A 16,299-nucleotide genomic window follows, 5' to 3' on the forward strand; every position below is an offset into this window, starting at 1 on the left:
GGGGCATTCGCTAAGAATAAAACTGATAAAAAAAAGTTCAAAATTTCATCTATATTTTTAACTGAGCAATAAACATCGAAGTTAATCCACCAGCAGGAGGAATATTTTCACGAGAATTCTCAGCAGTTTTGATCGATATTTATTTCTTGATCAATATCATTTTGAAAAGCAATTGATTATCTGATCATTATTTCATTGCTGTTTGTGGGATCTTGCTGTGTACAAATTGACTTCTGTTTTTCCTGCATCACAGAAGTTACACATCAAAGGTACTTTCAGACATACTGTGATCCATCAAAGCTCAGTGTAAGTACAGGCATTTCATTTATCTTGTACATGCACAGGTAGAAATCATAGTTGTATCACCTTCTCATAATTCAGTGCAGAATTCAGTTGACACTTGCACAGAAGTAAAGGAACACCAGGTGGCACTAAAGCCTTTACTAATCCCTTGGGCAGGTGAGAGGTAAAGCACCCAAAGCATCTTACATTCAGATAGTGAAAGGACAGGTCTCACACAGCAATCTACTTTTGTCTCATCATTAAACAAGACAAAAATCAAAACTTTGCAATTATTGTTTAAGTAGAATTTCCCAGCTATTCAGAGCTAATTGAATCATCTCCGAGTTTTTCTTTGTTGTTATGTAAAAAAGATATTTAAGTAACAGTGGTGAAATTTGCCTTTATTTTTATTGGTGTGGAATTGGGAAGTTACGTTAGTGGACTTACAACCTAGGAGCAGGGATAGGCCATTCGCCCCCTTGATTCTGCTCTGCTACTCAATGAGTTCATGGCTGACCTGATTTATATTGGAATATCTTGGAATCTCCAGCATCTGCAGTTCCCATTATCTCTGATTTATATTGTGTCTATTTTAGAAGCTTTTCACAAAGTGGTGAAGAAAAGTGCATTGGTTTGTGAGAGATAATCGGAACTGCAGATTCTGGATAATCCGAGATAACAAGTTGTGGATCTGGATGAACACAGCAGGCCAAGCAGCATCAGAGGAGCAGGAGAGCTGGCGTTTCAGGCCCCGACCCTTCATCAGAAATGGGGGAGGGGAAGGGGGTTCTGAAATAAATAGAGAGAGAGGGGGAGGCGGATCAAAGATGGATACGAGAGAGTTGCAGTGGGAGAGAGATCCCCTGAGGTTTGTCTGGAGGGAGGAGGTTAACTTCTTCAGGGTAGGCATCCAAAGAAGAGGCTTTGCAGTGGGGTTAAAATTCTATCAGCGATAATAGGAACTGCAGATACTGGAGAATAGATTTCACTTGATTTGTGTCATTGTGCTGCTCCACAATCCTGATGCATTGTCTTCTTTCGTTTAACTTCAGTGGTGGATAAACATCTAGAAACACAGGGAAAAATTAACAACTATATGGACAGAAGTAGGTTAATCAAAGAAAGTCAGCATGGGGTTTGTAAGGGAAAATTATGCTTTTCTAATTTAATGGAGAATTGATGAAAACAATGCTGTCAATGTGATGTGGATTGGTTTTCTAAAAATAATTTATACTTTATTCACAAATAACTAATGAGCAAAGTTATTGTCCCTGAGTAAAAGTAGCAACATGGATGTAAAATTTGCCGATTGACAGGGAACTCTGAGTAATGGTTACTGGATGTTCTTTGGGCTGGCAGAAAATTAGAAATGTGACCATGAGGGATCAATGTTGCGACCCTTGTTTTGCTTAATATACATTATCGGACCAAATCTTAGTGCACAGTGCACAGGTTCAAAGTTTGCAGATGATGTGAATCTTGGAAGTAATGTGAACTGTAAGGAGGATAAAGTAGACCTTCAAAAGGACATGGGCAAGTTAGTAGAATGGACAGACAGGTGACAGATGAAAATCAATATTTCAGTGGAGAAGTATGATGTGAATTATTTTTGTAGAAAGAACATCCGGAGGCAATATAAAAGAAAGGGTACTGTTGAATAATGTCAATTATCGTGAAAGGGCTAATGCTGACAAGCACATTAAACACCTTCTGATCTAATGAAATCATAAGGATGTGGGTAGTGAAAGGCAGAACATCTTTGGGTCTCAAAGAGGACAGGTCTGTTAGCCAAGGTCCCCTCATCGTTGTTGGAATGAGGTCTACCTCACTAAGGTAGCTATCATCATGTTGTAAAAATGTCTTATTTAAGACAAGGACCACATCTTGTTCGAGTAACTGATGGTTTTGCCCCATGACTTGTGTAGGTGCTTTGATTGTGGATGATCAGCCATGATTATGATGAATGGTGGTGCTGGCTCGAAGGGCCGAATGGCCTACTCCAGCACCTATTGTCTATTGTCTATTGTCTATTGCTTTGGAATCAATCAAAGAAGAGGATAGTGCCAACTATTTTCCCAATCAGGTTACCATTACATGATCATGTACCTTGTCGGCGGCAATGGTCATGTGAAGATACAATCTAGCTTCCCTGTTTTGATAGGTGTAATTCTAAATGCTGTGCAGGAGCAGAGAGACCTGGCTGGAAATGTCCAAAAGACATTAAGATTGTCAGGAGAGGTGGTAAGAGCAGTTAGTAAACAGTATAGTAAATTAGATCTTATTAACTGAAGAATACAGTACAAAAGCAAAGAGGTTATGTCGAACTAGAATAAAACATTAGTTCAGTGTTGAGCTGATGTATTGTTGAGAATGTAAAGGCATTGGAGAAGGTGCAGAAGTGGTTGGTTTCAGGGATAAAGACGCTAAGTTATGAAGATAGTTTGGAGAAATTAGGATTGTTTTCGTTGATAAAGAACAGGCTGAGAGAGATATACGAGAGGTATTCAAATACATGAGGGCTCAGGACTCAGTAGAGAGAGAGAAACTTTTCCCACATGTAAACAATCAAGAACAGGGAGTCACAGATTGAAAGTAATTTGTAAAAAATGCAAAAGTAATATGAGAAAAGGCTTTTCACCCAGAAAATGGTTAGGATCTGGAATGCACTGAATCATGGAGCCATAGAGGTGTAGAGTATGGAAACAGACCCTTCAGTCGAACTTGTCCATGCCGACCAGGTATTCTTAATAAATCTAGTTGCATTTGCCAGGATTTGGCCCATATCCCTCTAAACCCTTCCTATTTATGTACCCATCCAGATGCCTTTTAAATGTTGTAATTGTACCAGCCTCCTCTGACAGCTCTTTTTGTACACATACCATCTTCACGAAAAATTTGGCCTTTAGGTCCCTTTTAAATCTTTCCTCCCTCACCTCAAAACGAATTTTGGACTCTCGCATCCTAGGGAAAGGACTTTGCCTATTTACTCTATCCACGCCCCTCATGATTTCATAAACCTCTAAAGGATCACCCCTCAGTCTCCAACATCCCTGGGGAAAATAACTTCATCCTATTCAACCTCTCCCTACAGTTCAAACCCTCCAAACCTGGCAGCTGCCTTGCAAATCTTTTCTCAACACTTCCAAAAATAGCGGAAACAAATGTCCTGTACAGCTGTAACATGACTTCCCAACTCCGATACACAATGCACTGACCAATAAAGGCATTCTTTACAATCCTGTCTATCTGCGACTCTGCTTTCAAGCAACAATGAACCTGCACCCCCAGGTCTCTTAGTTCAGCAACACTAGCCAGGACCTTGCCATTAAGTGTATAAGTCCTGTCCTGATTTGCCTTTCCAAAATGCAGCACTTCACATTTATCTTATTAAATTCCATCTCGTACTCCTCAGCCTTTTGGCCCTTCTAATCAAGATCCTATTGTACTCCGAGGTAACCTTTTTTGCTGTCTACTACACCCCTATTTTTAGTGTCATCTGTAAACTTACTAACTACACCTCCTATCTTTACATCAAAATCATTTATATAAATGATGAAAAACAGTGAACCCAGCACTGATCCTTGTGGCACATTGCTGGTCACAGGCCTCCAGTCTGAGAAGCAACCCTCCCTCTGCCTTCAACCGTCTAGCCAGCTCTGATTCCAAATGTCTAGTTCTCCCCATATTCCATGTGATCTAACCTTGTTAATTAGTCTACCATGAGGAACCTTGTTGAAGGTTCACTGCTTGAAAGTGGTCGGGCCAAGTTCAGTCAATGCATTCAAAGGGGAGTTAGACTGTTATTTGATAAAGGAGAATATACAGGGTTACAGAGGGAAGGCTGAAGAGTGTCAGGAATTGAAATGGTCATTTTGGACAGCCAGTACAGACATCCTGGGCTGAATGCCCTCCTTCTGCATCTTAACAATACTGTAATTCTGTACTTCTTTTATGTGACTGTTTGGTGATTTCTTATCAAAACAGCTAGGGCACAAATAATACACTGATAATTTACCCTTAGGCAGAGCAGATCCAAGGCAATGCTGCCTGCGTGCAATGTACATCATCAACATGGACAAGTTTGGTTTTGCCTGATGTCCAAAGAAGTCACATTCACCACCATCTCGTTATGTGTACACAATGTATTCCTGTTTCTCTCTGGTGAATATTGGACCTTGCAATGTTTCATATAATACAGCAGTAATGATGTTATCAGTGGGTCACAAGCCTGCTTTGGGATCATTTGTGAACCTCTTTCAGTCAGACATCACTAGACAGTCACATCAAAAAAAATCACACATTCTCAAGATGTAGAAGAAGGCCAATCATCCCATTGACTCTGCGCTAGCTATCCAAAATTGAGCATTCCAAAGTAGTTTATTGGCTATAAAATGCTTTGGGATATCTCAACATACCTTTATGAAGAGACAACAAAACAGCAGATGACAAACAGGAGGCTGGAATATCACTGCAGGCCAGGCAGCATCTGGGGGAAAGGACCAGTCAATGCTTTGGGTAATACCCTTCTTCAGGGCTGTGTGTGGGGGTAGGGGGAGCTGCAGATAAAGGTGGGGGGAGTGGTAGAGATAGAATGGTGTGGTAAGTGGACACTGGTGGTAGGTACAACCTGGTTGGTCGATGGGAAGGATGAATCTGGTTGGTGGCTAGAAGGGAGGGTCAGAAGGTGGAATGGAAAGGAGGTGGTGGGACTGGAAGGGGAGGCAGGGAATGGGTGGGAAGGTTATCTGAAATCAGAGAACTCAGCTGACTCCTCCAGGCTGTAAGATTCCCAGGTGGAAGATAAGGTGTTGTTTTTCAAATTTGCATTTTGAGTCACTGTGACACTGGAGGAGGCCAAGGTCGGACATGTCGGAAAGTGAGTGGGATGGGGAGTTGAAATGGGCGGTGACCAGGAGGTTAGGTTGGGCGTTACGGGCCAGGCAGAGATGCTTGGCAAAACGGTCACCCAGTCTACATTTGGTCTCACCGGCGTGAAGACTACATCGGGAGCACCGGATGTAGATTAGATTAGATTCCCTACAGTGCGGAAACAGGACCTTTGGCCCAACAAGTCCACACTGCCCCTTGAAGCATCCGACCCCGACCCATCCCCCTATAACCCACGCACCCCTGAACACTTGGGCAATTTAACATAGCCAATCCACCTAGCCTGCACATCTTTGGACTGTGGGAGGAAACCGGAGTACCCGGAGGAAACCCACGCAGACACGGGAAAATGTGCAAACTCTGCACAGACAGTTACCCGAGGCTGGAATCGAACCCGGGTCCCTGGCACTGTGAGGCTGCAGTGCTAACCACTGAGTAGTAGACTAGGTTGGAGGAGATGCAGGTGAAGCTCTGTCTCACCTGGAAGGGCTGTTTAGGGCTCTGAACAGAGGTGAGGGAGGTGGTGTGTGGGCAGGTGTTGCATCTTTTACAGTTACAGGGGAAGGTACCGGGTAGGTTGGAGTGGTTGGTGAGGAGTGTGGAGCAAACTAAGGAGTGTCAAAGGGAATGGTCCTTGAGGAAGGCAGAGAGGGGGTGGGAAGTGGAAGATGTTCCAGGTGGTGGGGTCTATTGGATTGGCAGAAGTGTTTGAGGATGATATGTTGGATGCAGAACTGGTGGGATGGAAAATGAGGACGGTGGGGGGGGGGGAACCCTACCTTTAATATGTTTTGGGGGAAGGGGGTGTGAATGCGATGGTCATGAGCTGTGGAGCAGGGGATGGAGGAGGCATGGTAGAGGACTGTCTGGATGACAGAGGTGGCAGCTGAACATTATTTGAAAAATGCGGATATCTGGGATGATTGGGAGTGAAATCTCTCATCAGAGCAGATGAGACGGAGACAGATCAATTGGGAAAATGGGATCAAGATTTTTCTGGATACAGGGTAGGAAAACGTATAGTCTTGGTAGCTACAGGAATCTGTGGATTTATAGGAAATGCTAGTCCATAAGCTGTCACCAGAAATGGAGTTAGAGAGGTAAAGAAAAGAGCATAGCCAGATAGGTTAATTGAAATTAGAGAACTCAGTGCTGAGTCCTCCGGGCTGTAGGATTCCCAAATGGAAGATAAGGTGTTGTTCTTCAAATTTGTGTTCTGAATCGCTGTGAGACTGGAGGTGTCTGAGGTAGACCAAGTGAATTGGAGGGTAGGATGGAAGTTGTTATCGATGTCGATGAACTGCTCCAGTTTAGCCTGGGTACAGCACCAATGTAGTGATTGATATAACAACGAAAGAGTTGGGGAACAGTACTGGTGTATGTACTGAAGAGGGACTGTTCGACATTACTGACAAAGAGTAGGACTAACTGGGGCCCATGCGAGTGCCCATGGCAACCCCATGGATTTGGAGAAAGTGGGAAGAATTGAAGGAAAAGTTATTGATGGTGAGGACTAGTTTGGCCAGGCAGAGAAGGGTAATGGTGGAGGGGACTGGATGGGTCTGTTGGAGAGGAATAAACTGAGGGCCTGTCGGCCTGTATGGACATGTATAAGGATTGAACATCCATAGTTAAAATGAAGCGCTGGGGGTCAGGCAGCTGGAAGTTACCAAGGATGTGGAGGGCATAGTCTGTGACCTGGATGGAGGTGGGGAGACCCTGGGCCAAAGGGGAGAGAATGGAGTTGATGTAGGAAGAGATGAGTTCGGTGGGACAGGGGCAGGTGGACACTATGAGTTGGCTGGGATAGTTGGGCTTGTGGATCTTGGGGAGCAGGTAGAACTGGGCAGTGCGGGGCCGGGAGACTTAATTATATCACGAAATGGGACCTGATGGTGTAAAGTCTCCGATTCCATCTAACCCTGGGATCACTCTAAGCATTACATTCCACTGAAAGAACATGATTCTGTTGCAATGTAACAGCTTAATGTAAATCCAGACATTGTGCCTGAGGAACTTAATATGTGTGCATAATAGTAAGTTGTAATAAGTGACTGTTGGATTCTTCAGTACTACAATATTCATATAATAATGTCCAGTTTTTTTTACATTATATCAGATCATAAGCATTGCAGTAGGTAAAACACCCTGCTGGAGGCAACAATGCACAAAATGATTTGAGACAAATGCAAGTTGTCTTTTTCCCAGTTGGGTAGTTACGCAAGGCAACATCAAAGTCAGCTAAACACCATAAGTTCTTTGAGAGATAGAAGGAACTGCAGATTCTGGAGAATCTGAGATAGCAAGGTATAGAGCTGGATGAACACAGCAGGCCAAGCAGCATCAGAGGAGCAGGAAAGCTGATGTTTCGGGACTAGACCCTTCTTCAGAAATGGGGGAGGGGAAGGGGGTTCTGAGATAAATAGGGAGAGAGTAGGAGGTGGATAGAAGATGGCTAGAGGAGAAGATAGTTGGAGAGGAGACAGACAGGTCAAAGAGGTGGGGATGGAACCAGTAAAGGTTAGTGTAGATGGAGAGTTAGGGAGGGGATAGGCCAGTCCGGGGAGGGCGGACAGGTCAAGGGGGCGAGATGAGGTTAGTAGGTAGGAGATGGGGGTGGGGCTTGAGGTGGGAGGAATGACAGGTTAGGGAGGAGGCGACAAGCTGGGCTGGTTTTGGGATGACGTGGGGGAGGGGAGATTTTGAAGCTTGTGAAGCCCACATTAATACCATTGGGCTACGGAATATGAGTTGCTGTTCCTGCAACCTTCGGGTGACATCGTTGTGGCACTGCAGGAGGCCCAGGATGGACATGTCATCTAAGGAATGGGAGGGGTAGTAAAAATGGTTCACGACTGAGGGGTGCAGTTGTTTCATGCGAACCGAGCATAGGTGTTCTGCAATGCAAAGCGGTCCCCAAGCCTCCGCTTGGTTTTGCAGATGTAGAAGAGTCCACAATGTGAACGGCGGATGCAGTATACCACATTGGCAGATATGCAGGTGAACATCTGCTTGACGTGGAAAGTCTTCTTGGGGCCTGGGATGGGGGTGAGGGAGGAGGTGTATGGGCAGGTGTAGCACTTCCTGTGTTTGCAGTAAAAAGTGCTGGGTGTGGTGGGGCTGGAGGGGAGTGTGAGGCGGACAAGGGAGTCCTGGACAGAGCGGTCTTTCTGGAAGGCAGACAAGGCTGGAGATGGAAAAATGTCTGTGGTGGTGGGGTCAGATTGCAGATGATGGAAGTGTCGAAGGATGATGCATTGTATCTGGAGGTTGCTGGGGTGGTATGTGAGGACGAGGGGGATTCTGCTTTGATTGTTATTGCGGGGGCTGGGTGTGAGGGATGAGTTGCTGGAAATGCGGCAGACATGGTCGAGGGCGTTCTTGACGACTGATGGGAGAAGTTGCGATCGTTGAAAAATGAGTGTATCTGAGATGTACGGGAGTGGAATGCCTCATCTTGGGAGCAGATGCGACGGAGGTGAAGGAATTGGGAATAGAGGATGGCATTTTTGCAGGAAGGTCTTTAACCAGTTTTACCTTAAGAAAAGTTTGTTTGTTTTATAGTTGCTGCAGCAATCACATTGGAGTCAAACAACCCATAGCGCTCTGAAAGGAACCTTGTATTCTTTTTGCATGCTTTAAGAGTTGAGAAGCCAATAGAAAACGGAGCAACTTGAAGAAATGCCCAGTGAAATATGATATATTGCCAGGGTCCACAGCAAAATTAAAGACTTGAAATTCTCAACTTCTAATGGAAAGTCAGGGTCAATATACTCATAGATAATTAATTAAACAAGTGCTATCAATGGTTTAGTCTATTGGAATACTTATTTGAAGAGTTTGTCCAGGATGGCATTTGTGATTTATCAAGCCAGTTTGAGACAATGGAGCTTGCTAAAATATGCCAGGAGATAGCAATGTACACACCCAATATGTTGAAATGGAATCATTTGAGCACAGCATGGGGCTTTGCTGAAGATGTAAAAGCAAAATGAATGTCTTGCAATGAAGCAGCATCTTTGCACATACTGTCCCAGACTGCTTCACAGAATCTGGAGTACTGTTGTTGTATAGCCGCTGATGTAATTTAGGGTCTGCAGCAGCTAATTTGAGTGTAGGAAAGGAGCACAAACAGTAATGTAGTGTTAATGAGGTACTAAAGACATATATATTGCCAAGGTGGGGCTGGTGGCAGGGAAGTGTTGGTCGCAGGGGATCTTAAGTCCATCCAAGAGGTCATACAAGTATTTAGTAGAGTAAAGATGATGCCCCCGATACTGAAAAACTCCCACAGTTCTTATTAATGAGAGGCCTGAGCCATCAAAGGAGATTGACTTACATTCCTCTGGTGAGCTGCAGCTACCAACGTGTTGCCAACTATAACTATCTAATGGACAATTGACCTCTCCTGCTCTGATCTGGCCAACGATGACCCTTGGGCATGAGAGGAAATGATCCCAGTACATTGGTCTCAGGCTGGTCAGAAACAGTCCAGGTTTCTGGGACATCTCAGGGGGACCAAATATTTTCTTCCTAGCCTCACTAAAGATCATCAGATACTGTCTATGCTGTTTCATAAAGTGCCTTTAGTGGTTGTTTTAACAGTGAATAGTTTAAGAGGGAGAAACATGGGTCAAAAACAAGTGCATTAAACTTAAATAACGGTAATTAGAAAGGAATGATAGCAGAGCTTAGTAGAGTGGCCGAGGAAAGGAGTTTAGCTGCAAATAGAATTTGGAAAAACGTCAGATTTCTCAGAAAAATAGTTCATAGCTCACATCAAAATTATATTCTTGTGGGAAGAAAAGAATTCTGGGAAGGGGATAAGCTCATAATGGTTAACCAGGGAGTTACTATCAGATTGAAAGAAAAAAAAATTATGACAAAGGTTAACAGTAAACTAGAGAACATAGAACAGTTCAGCACCATGCAGGCCCTTCGACTCACGATGTTGTGCCGAACTTTTATCCTAAACCTAAGGCCTATCTAACCTCCAACCCTACCTTATACTATCATCCATATGCCTATCTAATAGCCACTTAAATGCCCCAATGAGGCCAACTCCACTCTCCTCTCCAACAATGCATTCCACACCCCTACCACTCTCTGAGTAAAGAACCTAACTCTGACATCTCCCCTATATCTACCTCCACTCACTTTAAAACTATGCCCCCTCATAATAGCTACCTCCACTCTAGGAAAAAGTCTCAATTAGAGGTTTCGGGAAGTTTTAAAAGATGACCAAAATTAAAGAGGGGAGAAAGTAACTTTGAGGGTAAGATACCAAGTAATATCAAGATGGGCAGCAGGTGCCTCATTGAACATATAAAAAAGGAGAGAAACCAAAATGAATGTAAGCCCCTTAGAGAAAGAAGCTGGTGCTAATACTGGGGAACCAGGAAATGTTAGAGGGGTTGAATAAATATTTGGCACACATCTTCATGGAGAATGTCACTAATAGTATTCCAGAAGTACTAAATATTCCAGGGGCAAAGGAAGAAAAGAAATAAACACAATAACGATTACGAGAGAAAAGGTTCTAGGGAACTGATGGGGCTAAAGACCTATATCTCCCAGGGAGCTCTTGGGAGGCATTCAAGGATAATAAAGGGGATAGCTACAGAGACAATAGTTGCACTGCTAGTAATCTACCATGAATCTGTTTCTAGAAAATTGCCAGAGGACTAGAATCTGCCAGTGTGACACCTTTATTTAAAATGAGATGGAAACAAGAAACAGATAACTATAGGCCAATTAACTTAACATCTATTAAGTGGAAAATGTTTGAGTCCATTATGAAGGATGTAATAACAGAGCATTCACAAATACATAACATAATTTATAATATAAACTTTAATGTGGAACTTTTAGTCTTTTTCTTTATTTCTCTATTTTTGTTCTTAGTCTATTTCTGTACAAGGTACAGAATTGTCTTTGTAACTAGGTAGCTTGTACCTAAGCTGATGCTGTGTGTGGCAACATTGTACACTTTTCACTGTATTCCTGTACTTTCATACTCGAGCACATGTGGCAATAAACCTAATTCTAATTGTAATTCTAATTCTAATGAAGTATAGTCAGCATTGCTTTCTAAAGGAGAAATCATGACTGACAAATTTACCCAAATTTCTATTCTTATATGTGATTTAGAGTTAACTCTGTGTTGATAATGCTCCTGTGAAGCGCCTTGGGACATATTTTACAGGCACTATAATAAATGCAAGTTGATGTTTGCCCCATTTTCCATTTAATTTTGTGAGGTGTGGAGCAACAAAAAAAGATAGAAAAGATATTGGATCTGTAACTTTCTGACCGAATTATCCTTTCCTATATTAAAGTTTTAAATGTATTTGTTATTCATTTTTTTAATATGAAATGGGTTGAAATGTAATTGATATTTTCACAGCTTTCCGTCCTTGGAGCTTTGTGCCTGATTTTGAATTCTGTGCATTCAGCAAATACTTTCAATGATAACAAGCCCTACTCCTGAACCGCACTGCCTTTCAATGCAAGGGTGTAAGATTGTAGCAATATAAGAAATGGAATAAATAATAGGCCATTCAGCCCCTTGAGCCTGCTCTGTTATTTGATAAGGTAATGGATGGTCCAATTGCAGCCTTGACTGCACTGCTATGCCTGCCTTCAACAATCTTCAACTCCTTTGTAGACCAAAAATTATGTCTAGCTCAGCCTTGAGTATAATCAAATGCCCCAATTTCTACAGAGACAATAGTTGCACTGCTAGTAATCTACCTTGAGTATAATCAAATGCCCCAATTTCTATTGTCCTCTGGCGATTTCAAATATTAACAAGCCTCAGAGAGGCCTCTGGCTTCTGTTGGAGATCGTGGAATCTGGGAACATGCATTGCATGTTCTGCTGCTGAAATGCGAACTCATAAAGTTAGAGGCAGTAGGAACTGCCAATGCTGGAGAATCCGAGATAACAAGGTGTAGAGCTGGATGAACACAGCAGGCCGAGCAGCGTCAGAGGAGCAGGAAAGCTGATGTTTCAGGTCTGCATCCTTCTTCAGAAGGTTCCAGACCTGAAACATCAGCTTTCCTGCTCCTCTGATGTTGTTTGGCCTGCTGTGTTCACCCAGCTCTATACATTGTTATCTCATAAAGTTTACGTTATAATGTCCAATAGTACAGAGTTAAGTAAGGTGCTTAAACTGGTACGTGTTTGATTTTGTGTGGATCGACAAACTCAAAGAGTGTAATTTTAATATTGAGAACCTAGAAGCTTCTCTTTGCTGGCTTCTGCTGTACTGCATATGTAGCTTTACTATTGTTTGCAATTCACTTACCTCATGGTGGTCAGGCTGTTCTACATCCTAATGAGATGGTACCAACAAATCAGCAGATTGTACATGTTATGTATGAATGAACAGAGCTCAGATTGCCATCAATTTCAATCTATTTCATAACACTCTTGTGATGAGGCAAGTAAGACTGAGCCAGAGAAGGGCTGATTTTAAGTCAACCAGCCAGTGGAAACATGACTGAAATAACCTAAAGCCTTGAATTGACTCTCCGCCCTGCTCATATTCCATTGACTGCCATCTTGCCTGCAGCTTTTACAAGGCTGAAATGGGCAGAAGTCTAGTGTGATGAGGCGAGTCAGGGTCCTGTGATATACATATTCTTAATTTCACCGTATGCTGTGTACATCCCACATCCCAGGAATGGAGTAGCTAAAGCACAGGTCTATATGACCATAAGTTCACAAGGCATTGAAGCAGAAGTAGGCCATTCAGGCCCTCAAGTCTGCTCTGCTCCTCAGACGTATTAAAAATGTATAATAAAATCAAGTAGAGTCAACATTGCTCGACGATGGAGAGATTTACTAGCATTATTTCGTTAGATCGCAGCAGGACAGAAAAAGGACAAGCAGAGATTGTGATATACTTGGATTTTATATATACTTGGCGTCCCGCAGGTTTCAGTGTTGGGGCCACAGCTGTTCACCTTATATATTAATGATCTGGATGAAGGGATTGGGGGCATTCTGGCGAAGTTTGCCGATGATACGAAGATAGGTGGACGGGCAGGTAGTACTGAGGAGGTGGGGAAGCTGCAGAAAGATTTAGACGGTTTGGGAGAGTGGTCCAGGAAATGGCTGATGAAATTCAATGTGAGTAAATGTGAGGTTTTGCACTTTGGGAAAAAGAATACAGGCATGGACTATTTTCTAAACGGTGAGGAAATTCGTAAAGCAGAAGTGCAAAGGGTTCTGGGAGTGTTGGTCCAGGATTCTCTAAAAGTTAACTTGCAAGTAGAGTCTGTGATTAAGAAAGCAAATGTAATGTTGTTGTTTATCTCAAGAGGGTTGGAATATAAAAGCAGTGATGTGCTTCTGAGGCTTTATAAAGCTCTAGTTAGGCCCCATTTAGAATACTGTGTCCAATTTAGGGCCCCACACCTCAGGAAGGACATACTAGCCCTGGAGCGCGTCCAGCGGAGATTCACACGGATAATCCCCGGAATGGTAGGTTTAACGTATGATGAACGGCTAAGGATCCTGGGATTGTATTCATTAGAGTTTAGAAGGTTGAGGGAGATCTAATAGAAATTTACAAGATAATGTATGGCTTAGAAGGGGTGGATGCTGGGAAGTTGTTTCCGTTAGGTGGGGCGACTAGGACCCGTGGGCACAGCCTTAGAACTAGAGGGGGTAAACTTAAAATGGAAATGAGATGACATTTCTTCAGCCAGAGTGTGGTGGGCTTATGGAATTCATTGCCACGGAGTGCAGTGGAGGCCGGGACATTAGATGCCTTCAAGGCAGAGATCGATAAATTCTTGATCTCAGAAGGAATCAAGGGCTACGGGGAGAGTGCAGGGAAGTGGAGTTGAAATGCCCACCAGCCATGATTTAAATGGCGGAGTGGACTTGATGGGCCGAATGGCCTTACTTCCACTCCTATATCTTATGGTCTTATGGTCTTATGGATTTTCTGAAGGCGGTTCATGACACCATGCATGAGGTTACTTAATAAGATAGGAGCCCATGGAATTGGAGATAATAGATTAGATTACCTACAGTGTGGAAACAGGACCTTTAGCCCAACAAGTCCACACTGCCCCTTGAAACATCCCACTCAGACCCATTCCCCTATAACCCACACACACCTGAACACTACGGGCAATTTAGCACAGCCAATCCACCTAGCTTGCACATCTTTGGACTGTGGGAGGAAACCGGAGCACCCAGAGGAAACCCTTACAGGCACGGGGAGAATGTGCAAACTCCACACAGACAGTCGCCTGAGGCTGGAATTGAACCTGGTCCCTGGTGCTGTGAGGCTGTAGTGCTAACCACTGACCCACCATGCCACCCATGAGCATGACTGTTTAACCAATAGAAGACAGACAGCTGGGACAAAGGGGACATTTTCTAGGTGGCAACCTGTAACTTGCGGAGTGCCACAGGCATCAGTGCTAGGGCCACAATTATTTACAATACATATGAGGAAGCTGAGTGCACTATCACCAAAGTTGTAGAAGACAAAAATAAATGGAAAAGTGAGGGTGACACAAAGACCCTGCTGAGGGAATATGCTGGTTAATTGAATGGACAACAACTGGGCAGATGGGGAAATGTTAGGTTATGCACTTTGTCAGGAAGAATAGAGGAGGTGCAACACAAATGGATTTAGAAGTCCTCATCCATGAATCATATGAAAATGCTCCCATTATCCCAACTCTGCTTACTGTTAGTTAGCCAATCTTAGGCATCAGAGAGAAGATTTTTTTTTCTTTGTTCATTCACAGGTTGACGGCAGAGATAGTTAGGCAGCATTTATTGCCCATCCCTAATTGACCAGAGGGCAGTTAAGAGTCAACCACGTTATTGTCGGTCTGGAGTCACAATGTTAGCCAAACCAGGTAAAAATGGCAGCTTCCTTCCCTAATGGGCATTAGTGAATCAGATGGGTTTTTCTTGACAATCGACAATAGATTCATGGCCATTGTTAGACTCTTAATTTCAGATATTTATTGAATTTAAATTCCACCATCTGCCATGACAGGTTTCAAACCCAGGTCCCTAGAATATTTTCTGGGTCTCTGGATTAACAGTCCAGTAACCATGCCATTAGGCCATCACCTCCCCTAACCTAAGGGGCAGTACTTACCCTGGTGGAGTGAAGAAGTTCAATAACATTCCCTTGCTTTGATGGGCATTCCTCCAGACTGGTAAGGTTCAGTGTCATGGCTTCTACAGCTGATCCTGGAGGAATAAGTGATCCTGCCTCTGTGACACGACCGGGACCTCCCGGTGTCTATCCTCAGAACAGGGCAACTATTTTCCCTTGTCTGTCATGTCTGGGCAAATCTCAAGAATGGTGCAAAGTAGATTCAGACAGATAGTGCTTGTCCGGGAGTATAGCTGCCTTTTAGAAATTGTGTTGACATCATGGGAGACTGGTCAATTTTGGACTATTCCAGCATTAGCAAGTGATTCTGGGAGCACTGTGTGCAATGACAGTGGTAAATTGGATGTGAGCAACTCAAGGGCAACTGAAGTTATGAAGAACGGGCACTGGATCCAAAATGTTTAGTCTGATTTTCTCCAGTATTCTCTGTAATTGTAATTATTCTAATCTGTCTATCAAGACTGAGCCCATCTTCTGCTCAAGGAAGATGCAACATAAAGGATTTGGAGGGACTTGTGCATGAAACACAAAAAGCATAACCAGTAATTAGGAAGGCTAATGGAATGTTAAATTGAATTAGATGATTGATTTTACAGTGGATCGGTGAATAATACAGGATTGTACAGTGAAAAGCTTCAACTGTCACTGAAACACACCACTACTTTGAACAGATAAGAGTAACAAGAATAAAAAGGTATAACTGAGAGGCTATCTTCATTCCACCACCTCCACCATGAATGTTGGTCCTTATTTCAAGACAGTTTGAGTTTAAGAGTAGAGGAGTTTCACTGTAACTGTACAAGGTGATAGTGAGACCACATCTAGAGTATTGCAAGCAATATGGGCCTCCTTAATGGAGTAAAGATATTTCATTGGAGGCAGTTCAGAGGAGGTCCAACAGGATGATCTCTAGTATGTGGAAATTGTCTTCTGAGCAAAAGCTAAACATGTTGGGGCTCTATTTATTGGAG

Source organism: Stegostoma tigrinum, chromosome 37 (assembly GCF_030684315.1).
Source record: "Stegostoma tigrinum isolate sSteTig4 chromosome 37, sSteTig4.hap1, whole genome shotgun sequence".
NCBI lineage: Eukaryota > Metazoa > Chordata > Chondrichthyes > Orectolobiformes > Stegostomatidae > Stegostoma > Stegostoma tigrinum.